Source organism: Quercus robur, chromosome 9 (assembly GCF_932294415.1).
Source record: "Quercus robur chromosome 9, dhQueRobu3.1, whole genome shotgun sequence".
Taxonomy (NCBI): domain Eukaryota; kingdom Viridiplantae; phylum Streptophyta; class Magnoliopsida; order Fagales; family Fagaceae; genus Quercus; species Quercus robur.
This window is the reverse complement of record NC_065542.1, coordinates 12595248-12607131: the sequence shown is the minus strand read 5'-3', so window position 1 is coordinate 12607131 and position 11884 is coordinate 12595248.

Genomic DNA, 11884 nt, shown 5'->3' with positions numbered 1-11884 from the left:
TCCTCAACTATTTATAGCATGCCATAGCCTGATAGCCATACTAAACTAATGGACGTTAAAAGCTTAAAGCCTCTCCAGAAAAAAATAAATGAATAATAATAATAAAAAAGAAAGAGAGATAACTATGTTTAATTTTTTACTTTTGGTAATTAACTTCTTGACCTTCTTTTTCTTTGCTTTTGCTTTTGCTTTTTCTGTCTTCTTCTTTTTTTTCTTTTTTTTTTTTTAAAAAAAATTCATTTGTCATGTGTATGTGTAAAAATTTTCATTTGTCATGTCTACGTGTATATATATATATTAAAAAAAATGACTTATTTATTAATAATGAGACTTTAATTTGACAGCGAAAACCAGGCAAGTTGGAAAGCCGCCTTTTTTCTGTTCTTTCTCCACGAGCGTCAGTTGTCACTGTGTCGTATTCCATTTGTCTTTGCTTTTTGAGGAAAATATCAAAAGCACCCCTGGAATTTTACAATCTTATACATTTTTTTTTTCTTTTTTGGTGCATTTTTATTTGGATAGTCACAGGAGATAATGGTGTCATAATTATGAACATTAGTAAGTCTTACAGTATGAATGTACATATATTAAAACTTTTGTAACTACAATTATAAAATATTGTTGTTTTGGGGCTTAATGTGTGTATAGATGAACTTCATTTCATTACCTTAATTATTTTACATAAAAAAAATAGATTAGGTAAAAATAAGTTGTATTTATTTTTAAAAAAATGTTTTTAAAAATTATACATAAGTCAAATAACCCATAAAAAAAAATTCGTACAAACAGCATGGCAACATAATCCTTGTTATTTTCGTATTAGTAAAGACCTAGCTAGAGTAATCCTCAATCCTAATACTTAAACTTTGAACAATCCATTTATTTCCCATCAACCTGTTTTTGTTTTTTCAATTTATAAACACGTTAATCTTAAGGCTATTATAATTTGCTTCATATCAAATATTCTACAAAAAGAAAATAATTTTAAGAGCATAATCCCACTTGTGGTTGTAACTTAAAGTGATACTTTAGAAAAGTGCTTGACAAATAGATGATCTAAATAATGTGATTAGTTGCTTTCTATAACATAATAAGTGCATGTTTGAGTTTCTTTTTTTTTTAATGGGTGACACATTAATTTATAAAATTAGTAAAATTAGTATATATTTTTAGTGTTTTAAATTTTATTATTGTATTCACAAATCACAAAAGAAATTTGCCAAAGGTTTTGTATCTGAATTGACACATTCACATACACAAAGTGCTTCAGAGCCTAGGAGGGAAAGATTTCGAACTGTAGAATTAACAACATATTGTAATTATTTCTTAAAAAAAAAAAAAGTAATTCGACATTTAATTATTATGTTATTAAAGTTGATGATGCACGTGAATTAGTAGGCTGAATGCTCTAGGCTACGGTGATGGCTCGATAACCTGAAGAGAAAAAAAGACTATCAAGGATGACCGGTGTGAACCGGCCAAGGACCCTTCGATAATTAAGTCGGTTTTCTCTTTAGAATACAAGGATGGTGAATTAATGAATAGTAGAACTTACCTTGGTTGAATTAGACTTGGTCATTTTATAGAGAGTTAGGAGTGGGTTAGCTTGTTTAGACCCACTATCATTATAGGAGATGTGTGGAGTTAATGGAGAAAATGGAGTGAATTTTGGGGAATTCTCCCCACGTTTTGGAATGATAGATCGTGGTCTGATTGCATAGAGTTTGTAGAAAAATCTTTCGAAATTTACTAAGTGTTATCTGGTCGTCCATGTCTTTGAGTGTCATGGACGACTAGATCACTTTGGACGATCATGACGCCTATGGAAGGATCCTATCCATATCTATGATGCTTTAGATGAGGTTCCTTTTTTGTACAACAGTTTGGACATAGCTTGGCCATGGACGAATTAAACTTAATTTAATCCACCATCAAAAGTGTTAGCAATCACATTTGCTATCATATTAATTTTTAAGCATTTTGTTTAAAAATTTAGGTTTTTATTAATAATGAATGCCCTAACATCACATGTTAAAGTACATTAAATAATATTTTTACACATCGTTCAAAAAATAAAGTTAATTCAAGGGGCTGACTAAATAATTCCTAAGATCTCATAATATCTATGAAATTTGGGTTTGAAACCTCTTACTAGTATCTTGACGATACTCTTACTAAGGGTCCGTTTGGTTGAAGGGATGGAAAAGTGGGAGGATAGAAAAAATTTTAATTTCCCTTTTTTTTGTTTGGTTAGGAGTGAAAAAGTGGAGCGATGAAAAAAATAAGTTTATATAATTTACTCATACACCCTTTTTAAAAAATAAAGCCCAATAAAAAAAAAAAGAAAAATAACCAAAAAAAAATACAGTCACCCAAATTTATTAAAAAATAAAAATCATGCCTAGAAAAAAGAATTACGTCTAAAAAAAAAAACCTGGAATGAGATCAAAATAAACAATTAATAAGGGTATTGAAGCCTAGGAAAGCAAATGAAAATAATAATAATAATAATAACAAGAATAAAGATCAAACACTAATTAAAACTAGAATTAAAAAAAAAAAAAAAAAAACACAACATGTACTATAGCCATGTGCAATTTGCACATTGGTATTTTTGTCCTTCACCTATCAAAAATTTTCCCACCAAGTTTTCTCCCCATTTTGGGGGGAAAACTTTTTGAAGGGCCTAGGTGGGCCTCACCATCAATTTTCCCTCCTCCACCCCCACCCCAACCCCAACCCCAACCCCAACCCCCACCCTCCTTCTTTCTTTCTTTTTTTTTTTTTCTTTTTTTTTTTTTTTTTCATTCTCACTAAAATCCACTCTATCAAACACACTCTAAGAGATTCTTAGGTGAGGAAATAGTCAATATTCGAAAAGGTCTAGATATCCTTATTTTTATTTTTAGAAAAAAAGTTAAATTGTTAACTCATAATTAAATATTTATTAGCATTTCTTAACATGTGCTCTTTAAGATTTATAGTTGATCACCGCATACCTTTGGTGCGATGGTCACTCTATAAGTATAAGTATAAGTATAAGTATGTGTAGGGTGTGGGGAGTAAGGGCTGGGTTCAAGTTTTCAAGAAGGATCTTTACACACATATATACTTAAATCAGGTAAAAGCAGAATTTCAACCTTATATTAAAAAAAAAAAAAAGATTTATAATTGTTTTAGCATTTTCCATGTCATTTATGTGAATAATGATAATGAATAAAAGTCCAAAAATTTCGTTGTACTAACTGGAATTATAGGAGCCTACGTGTCTGAAATATTAGATACTGAATAGCGACAGTTACCGAATTGTGTTGACGACTTTGACGTCTCATTGACGCCTTCTTTTGCAATGTTCGTCCTAAACTACGAGAAGTCCCTTCTGCACCGTGTGATGGTCCACGTTGTCAAATCAAACCAACTCACAATCACAATCCAACGGTGAATATCGTTGAAGTACAAATTTCTTTCTCATAAAAGCACATAGAGCCAAGAACAAGTTTTGGCTTTTCCTTTTCTTTCTTCAACTACCAACAAGGGTTTAATATATATATATATATATATATATATTTAGAATACACTTTCGGTCGTTACTTTACCGTGCACATGGTGAGCTAAAAAAGGCCTGTTATACGCTTCTGGTTTTTATTTATTGATTTTTTAATTTTATTTTTTATTATCCTTCTTGTTGTAAGTATTATTTTTATTATTATTACTTTTTTTTTTTTCATGCTAATCAAGCTGCCACTACATAAAGAGCAAAAAGACTAAAAAGGGGCGGCCGGCTACACAATAAATAAGGCTTATTACTAATACTAATTTATTATGTCACCCTTACGTTTTAATTTATCACATTTCTTTTTTCTTTTTCTTTTTTTCATTCAAGGTTATATATTTGTGGTTCACAATAAAATTTGAGAATTACGTGGATATATATGATATACTTCAATATTTTCTCCTTCTCAAAAAAAAAAAAAAAAAAAAAAACTTCAATATTTTCTACAAAAAAACTACTAGTGGAGTTGTTTGCTTTCCAAAATTTCCAAGATGTTTCCATACAAACTATATACAAAGTGTAAACATAACCAAAAATTTCTCTACGAGTCAAAAATTTGCAAAGTAAAAAGCTCCATTATTTCTAGACCAACTTGAACTTCAAGCAAAGACTTCCATAATTCCAATTGGCAATTGCTAGGAAAATGAAGAAAAGATACATTCTTTTCATACTCCTTTTTTTTTTTTTTTTCTTTTCTTTTCATCTTACTATTTGTATTAATTTTTCTTCTAAGGGTCATTGAAGGATTTACACATTGCTTTGATGGCAAGAGGGGGAGGTTTTCAATGGGTCCAAGATAAAGCTAATAACACTAAAATTGTAACTTTTAGACTTTGTTACCAAAAGGCAAGTTCATGAAAATGTGAGCAGAGAGAGCTCTTATCAAGTTATCAAAAGGCTTAATAAGAGGGACATTTTGATCAAACTGTTTTTGGGTAAAAAAAATAAAAAAATAGAGAAAATAATGAGATTCCTTGGGCATCCATGGATCTTCCTTGTCCTTGAGGCCCATTTCCACCTCAGCATCACATGCTTTTAGTTCAAAAACTCTTTTCAACATTTTTGATTTGTGGATTACACGCAATGCCACTATACTTTTTGCTACTTTATTAATTATAGGAGTGTCACACACCAAAAAGCTTCTTTTTCAGGAGGAAATTTTTTTACACAAAGCAAAACATAAAAACATACTGTAGTGGTCCAAGTCAATGACGAAATAATTTTATTTAAATGTTTAATTTAATTAGTAAGGGGGACTTTATTCAGTTTTTGATGTTGGTGGATTACATGCTGCTTTAACATGTTAAACACATCCCTCCCTTTAATTCCTCCAACATCAACCACATCTTTTGTCACTCTTGGTATGAGTTATCTCATATATCCATTGTATGTAGCGGGTGTCTCATAGTATGGGGTCTCACACACTTGTAATTTAGTTATAGAGTTTACATGTTGTGACTTGTGAGACACATAAAGTGGATGTAAGACTAAAGAGACACATTCATAGGTGTGAAGCACATAAAAATTTTCTAAAAATATTTCATAAATCAATCCTCTTAGAGTATCCGTTAATTTTTCTCTATATTTAAAGTATGAGTGTCTAACTTTTACAAGAGTAGATCTACAATCTCATTAATGTTGGATAGCGGTTTGACAAAAATCTAAAGGAATCAACTTAACTAATTAATTGGAAAATTAAGTAACTTCACGAAGAAATAACAAGCTGATTGGATTTCTACCAAATTAAAAAAAGAAAGATGATTGAATAATAAAAATTTATATTCTAAACATTAGGGTTCAAACTGCGTGCATCCTGTATATTACATAATAAATTATGTAAAATTTCAATTTATTAACATTCTTTTATTCCTCTTGGGTAATTTGGAATGTACGTACACTTGGAAATTAATTAAAATCTCCTTATTACTGTTTTTTTTTTTTCCTTAAGTAAGGTGTATGTTAAGAACTTAAAAATCACAAAAAAGAAAATTAGTGATTCTACAAAAACCCGACCAAAATAAATAAAAAAAAGGATTTCTTGGCATCAAACTGTAAAGCATTAGATAAATAAGAATGATTTCCTTACGTATGAAAGTTTGTTTTAGTATGAAAATCACTCTTTGAAGGCACCGACAAGAAGGATCGCTGTTAAAAGGGTGAAATATCGAGAGTCCTTACATTAAAAGGAAGCTAATACCTTCCAGTACTTTTTTTTTTTCTAATCTTTGTTGGCAATTAAGCATGCATATTAGAACCTTTTTTTTTGGTTTTGTTTTTTTGTTTTTTGTTTTTTCATTTCATATAGTTTGTGTAGTTAGAAATGTCATTTACTGACCTAAGAAGCACCAAGACAAGCATCCACAAGTCACTATTAAAGAAAAGTGTTACAAATGTGCTTTATTTATTTCCATTCTGCTGCATGGAACTTTACTGACAAGCTAAGTAACCACACTTTGCTAGCCAACCAAAAAGTAAAGTAAAATATATATATTTTAAAATGCTCCTAATATTGTTATCCTATGACTCTTTGACTAAATAATTTTATATTTTCCCTTTTCAGAAAGTTTAGATCTTTAAAGAAGTGGACACAGATTTTCCACCATGGGCCAATAAATTTGCACTACTATTATTATTATTTTTTTTGTATCTGCCAATTATGAACCCATTGATTCTGGCCGTCCATATTGTGATTATGTGAATATTTTTTCATAATTATAAAATGTAAAAAAATATTGGAAAAAAAAAAGGGTCTACTAGAAGAGAAGCAGATAAGTACTTAATTTTTGTTATACTGTACGATGGGTCTTTTAGCTAAGAGCAAACATAAATATGGTTTTCGCGTCCAGTCCAAACATGCCTTAGTGATGGTGGTAAGATATAAGGACATCTTGTTTTTCCTTCTTTTTTTTTTTTTTTTTTTTTTTTTTTTTTTTTTTTTTTAAAATCAATACTAGTAAAAAACACAAAAGTATTCTATTCAGTACTGCTCAAATAAAGTGATAGCAACATTAAGTACTTTTTAAGAAACAAATACACACAAAAAAAGTGAATTCTTTTGGAGAAACAAACACACAGAAAAAATAGAGTGAATTCTTTTTGAGAAACAAACACACAAAATAAGAGTGTGAATGGTGTTCTAACTTATGGAATTGGAAGTTATATTAATTGAAGGAGGACAAAAATATTATGGTTTTAGATCAATAATTCTAGCTTTCATGATAACTTCAAACCTATATGATTTCAAGTGTACCCCACCATATTTGCATTTGATACAGAAGCCACAAAAACTCAATGCCATGTAAACTCAACCAAACAAATAAGAAAGAGTGGATAAGCATGAAGATATCTGGTTGCTGTATGCAACTAAACTAATTTTTTACTATACCATTACAATAATATACTATATTATTAATGTGATCATTTTCGACCAATGAGGCAATTAAGAGGGTGATTAGATAACTTTTTTAGGTTTATGCGTGTGGTGCCGTATGTGGTACTTCCCACAATGAACGAAAACTCACTCACGTTTCTGAAAAGAATGTGTGCACAACAAGCACAACTTTCCTGACCTAATAGAAAATAACAAGAAGCAAAAAGCTGCATGGTTCATTTAATTTAAAATTTTATAAAAGAAAACCTAGAATTGATGGCTTTCTTATGTTTCTTTTTCGGCTTGTTTTGTACATATATAAGCAAATAGAGTGAAAAATTGAAAATTAGAGCCGACCCACATGATGTAAAAACTACTTCCTTGTTGGGTTTTGGCTAAAATCCAGACTAGACCAATTTGGTCACGTTGGCTCAGCAAGAATTGCCGACCGACTTTTTTGTTGTTGTTTGTGGTGCCAAGTGACACATAAAGAAGAGGTGCAAACTAAGCAGGTCAAAGTGGGGCATACAAAAATATGACAACGATGTCACTTTAGAGAGAAAAAACTACTATGTTCTAATTCAACCCCTAAAAGTTGTAAAGGCCATCATGCTAGTGCTAGCTAAGCCAAAAACTCTCTTAGAAAAAAAGAAAAAGGAAGAAGAAGATGAATTAAGAAGAAGAAGAAGAAGAAGAAGAAGCAAAACCCATCTTTGTTCACCTCAAACTTATCTTACTGTGCACGCATGTGAAATTGAATACATTTTCATTGTCTGTGCGTATACTTGTGCTTGTGGATGTATTATGCTCCAAATTTAGACCCCACAATGCTATGCAGTAACAGTTTACCCAACTAGTGCAAAAGACACGTCCCAATCACGGTAACAAGGAAAGTAGGACAATAATACTTTTCTGTATACAGTTTTCTTGTCATGATGGCTCTAAACTCGGAGAAAGTACAAACCCATTGTCTTCACTCTTTCACAAACACTGCACATATAATTAGGCCAATCATTCTAGGGTTTTATTTGACAGAGTTGCATGTATCTTGTTCATTTATCATTCCAAGTGCGGCAGGACTTTTTTTGTGGGGCATGTAGCTCGACTTGAAGAACTAGTGGCAATGAATGATGCTTCAAAGCATAGCCAATAAAACGGAGCCTACACGGAAAAATATCGAGTCTAGCAATTCCTTACACCTCTACATACTCTTGCTAGCCTTCCCCTTTAAATGAAAGTATTTCTAAACAGTGTTTGTGTCATGCATAATGACCAAGAATACTATAAATGAGAGCCACAAATACCACTCAATACACGATTGTTGTTGGGATTTCGGCTGTGTAAGTTGAACATTAACATCTTAAGAAGTTCTCATTTTGTAAAGTCATATATAATGTAATATGCTGAAACGTTGCCTTAACCCAAGAGTTTAAGTTTATAGTTTCAGCCTAATTATGTTAATTAATTAAATATATCACCACTGAAGGTGTGTGGTCCAGTAACAAAAAGGTATAGTTCCATGTGATTTTATTGGAGTTAATGTCTTGAATTATCCTTAGGAGCATGAAATTGGTTCTTAAAATGCTTGAGAGATTGCTATTGGGTCCCCGATAAGGTTGAGATTAAACTATGATTGAACCCACACCTAAGAGAATGTCTAGGATCCCTCAAAAACAGCTGCAGTTATATATATATGATGGATTATGATCATGCTTAAATAAGGACTCCATGGCTATTCACACCTTACTATTTTTTTTTGAGAAAAAAGAAAAAAAACAATGTTATATCAACATTTCATTCTTATCACTGTTATCAAATGTGAACTACAACACATTGACCAATCATGCTACTCACACTTATATATATTAGCAAAATTGATAAAAAAGAATGTGAATTTTCATCTTAAGACTTCTTCGATTGAGTCCACTTCTTTCAATCTGAATCTTGCTCAAAGTGGCACACTGATCCATACAGATTCCAATGTTATTGGATTATAAATCCTACAATATTAAAGTCCTCTGTTCTAAAATATAATCAAATATTTGTGGAATGATTGATAGTTAAGCACGACAAGATTTGTGAGGTTTGAGTATATATTGTATATAATAGGACTCTCGCTACTTTTTTGTATTTATTATTTGACAAGAATGTGGTTGACACTAGAAAACTGTAAAGCTCAAATGCCCATAATGCAGCACACAACAAAGACTCCTAATGGGGTTTCGTGGGGAAAGAATTAAACAAAAAATGTCTCACGATGCGGGATCAAACTAAGATTAAATCAAGTGCATTAATAAAATAAAATAGATGTAGCAACTTTAAGATGTCATCACTAGAATTTCTCAAAAAAAAAAAAAAAAGATGTCACTAGAACATTCCACTCGATTTTCTATCAAAATATTTTACATACTTTTTAGTATTGATTTTCTATCAAAATATTTTACAATAAACTTGTTTATTATCAGCCAAAAAAAGAAAATCCACAACAATAAAATTTCATCTACGCTTTACCTTAAAAATCAATGATATTAATATATGCTTATGAGTTATGACAAATTAATGCTTGTTTTTCCAGAAAATTGCCTTAACAAATTTGCAAAAATCTAGGCTAATTAAGGCCCAATATCCACTCATAATGACTAGATTATGGTTAGATTGGAGTCGTTGGACATATTGTTTTTGCAGTTTCGATCGCCTGGTCCATAATTAGGCAACTCTTAATAGAATAACCAATCTAATTATCTATTCTAATTTAACACCATTTTTTCAATAGAACAATGACATGAGGAGGCGGGTATTCTCTTTAGAAAGAAGAGTAAACAATAATTTTCAACTTATATACAATAAAATATTTTCCCATAAACTTGCTAAGGTTCATTACTTTTAGATAATGCTCTCACAGCATAAACAATTTGACATAAACTCACAAAGGTTCCACTGTTTATATGCCTCCCAATGGTAACTGTAATAGCATTATCTAAACAGTACATAACCTTTGCGAGTTTATGTCAAACTTTTTTATTCTAGAATCTATCAAATTTTCTTATATGAATGGCGGAAATCACATTTTTTTCCCTACATTTTCAAGCGATTCCTACCTTGTTCCCTAAATTTTATTTTTACCGTTTTTAGTCCCTATTCTAAAAAACGCTTTCCGTTTTGGTCTCTGCCATTACATCGAAGACATAAAATGCACACGTGATAAACGGCAGAATTAAAAAAAATATTAAAAATATTTTATTTTATTTTAAAATAAAATAAAATTTTAGTTATCAATAATTTTAAAATAAAAATATTAAAAATTTTAGTTAAAAATAATTGTTCTTCATGTTCTTCCCCAAGAACATGGTTGCCCAAAAAATAAAAAATTCAAGATTTTCTTCACTTTTATTTCATTTTCTTAGCATCCAAACAAACAAAAATATATACAAAACCATAATCAAACTCAGATACTCTAACACAATTAACTAACAAAACCCAAAACACTTAATAAAAAAAAAAATAATAAAACAAACAAAACCCAAAACAAATTCTCTTCGTGCTAGCAAATACATGTACTTTTTGATTTATTCAACTGGGAATGGTGCACCAGAAAATCGTCATGGCCTAATTGCATATAATCTCTCTAGCCGTTTTTCCCACAGTTTGTTGAATAGGAGTTTTATTCCAGTACCTTGTCCTCTTACATATGCATGTGGCCGTCTGATGAACCTGAAGGGGAAGCTGGTGATGGTGGGAGGAATTGGGAAACAAGATCGAGCTGACATAATCAAGGGGATTGGCATCTGGCTTCTAAATGGTAGGAAGTGGCAAGAGATAGCATGTATGCCTCATAAATATTTTCAAGGGTTTAGGGAGTTTGATGATGTTTTTGCTAGCAGTATTTGCTAAATTTGAGAGAGAGAGAGAGAGAAGATCAGATCTCAGAGGATGAAAGACTGAAAAGGAAAATGTTGTCAATTTTCCACATTTACAAATTCTCAAATATAATAATAATAAAAACAACCACAAATCCCAATATCTCTTTGTTGCTCTGTGCTTCTTTTCATTTCAATTTGAGGGAAGAACATGAAGAACAATTATTATTTAAATAATTAAATGATAACTAAAATTTTATTTTATTTTAAAATAAAATAAAATATTTTTAATATTTTTTTAATTTTACCGTTTGTCTCGTGTGTATTTTCCGTCTCTGATGTAACAGTAGAGACCAAAATGGGAAGCGTTTTTTAGGATAAGGACTAAAAATGGTAAAAATAAAATCTAGGGATTAAAGTGGGAATTGCCTGAAAATGTAAGGATGAAAATGTGATTTCCACCTATATGAATTTATGTTCAATTTTACTGTGTATCTCATATTGTTTTTTTTTTTTTTTCTCTAAATTATTAATGTAATGGAAATGAAACTTAAGGTTTTTAGTTAAATAAGATTTAAAAAAAAATGATAATATAATTAACAAGCATGTATCACAACATCATACATCGTATAAGATTTTTTAATTATATAATTAAAACATTATCATTTTGTCTATTGTGTGTCATAACATTAAGTAGAACTTTTGATTGATAAGATAATAGAAATGATGTGGTTTCACTTGTATGTTAATGATATGCATGAAACGTCTCAAACAGTAGGTTTTTTTTTTTTTTTTAATAATTCTTTTCAACTTTGAAATTATTTTATTTTTATGGGAAATTACACCAATGACATCCAAAGATTCATCGAAATAGAAATCCCTCCCCTAATTGCATTAAAATACACATTAAAATCAAATGAGTAAGTGTTCCAATGCAGTAGTTTTGGAATAATGACTACTTTAGAAGCTAAATTTAGGAGAAGCCATCCAATTTAAAAGGTAATTAGGTAAAGCTTCTAATTGCATTACGTACACAAACCCCCCCCCCCCCCCCCCCCCCCCCCCACATACAAAAAAAAAAAAAAAACCATTGTTGATTCATTA